This window comes from Gossypium hirsutum, chromosome A01 (assembly GCF_007990345.1).
Source record: "Gossypium hirsutum isolate 1008001.06 chromosome A01, Gossypium_hirsutum_v2.1, whole genome shotgun sequence".
NCBI lineage: Eukaryota > Viridiplantae > Streptophyta > Magnoliopsida > Malvales > Malvaceae > Gossypium > Gossypium hirsutum.
This window is the reverse complement of record NC_053424.1, coordinates 107,471,431-107,472,126: the sequence shown is the minus strand read 5'-3', so window position 1 is coordinate 107,472,126 and position 696 is coordinate 107,471,431.

Genomic DNA, 696 nt, shown 5'->3' with positions numbered 1-696 from the left:
TAGTTAAAGAAACAGAAGAGAAAGTAAAAGTCATCAGAGATTGCTTGAAAGCAGCTTCATAGAGACATAAGTCGTATGCAGATTTGAAGAGAAAAGATATTTAGTATCAAGTTGGTGACAAAGTGTTTTTAAAAGTATCCCATGGAAGAAGGATCTCAGATTTGGCAAGAAAGGCAAACTAAGCCCACGTTTTATTGGACCGTTTGAAGTGATTGAGAGAGTCGGACCATTAGCATATCAGTTAGCTTTGCCGATTGAGTTATTGAAGATTCATGATGTATTTCATGTGTCTATGCTACATCGTTATCGTTCAGATCCGTCATATGTGATTTCCTAGACAGAGGTTGAGATTCAGCCAGACATGACCTACGGTGAAGAACCGGTAAAGATTCTAGCTCGAGAGGTAAAGCAATTAAGGAACAAAAGTATTGAACTTGTAAAAGTATTATGGAATAGATAGGCACTGATTCAATTTTCAATTCTAGATCTTTAATGTTCAACACAAAAGCAAGATAAGCTTCATACCCTTTTCTCAAACATTTTTGAGCAGACATAATAGAAATTATGGCAAATGAACTATCTGACTCTTCTGAATTAACCCGAAGAATTTCACCATTTTCACATTTCAACTCAATGAATTTCTTTCCAAAATTCACTATCACATCATGTGTAGTCAACCAATCCATACCAAGAATC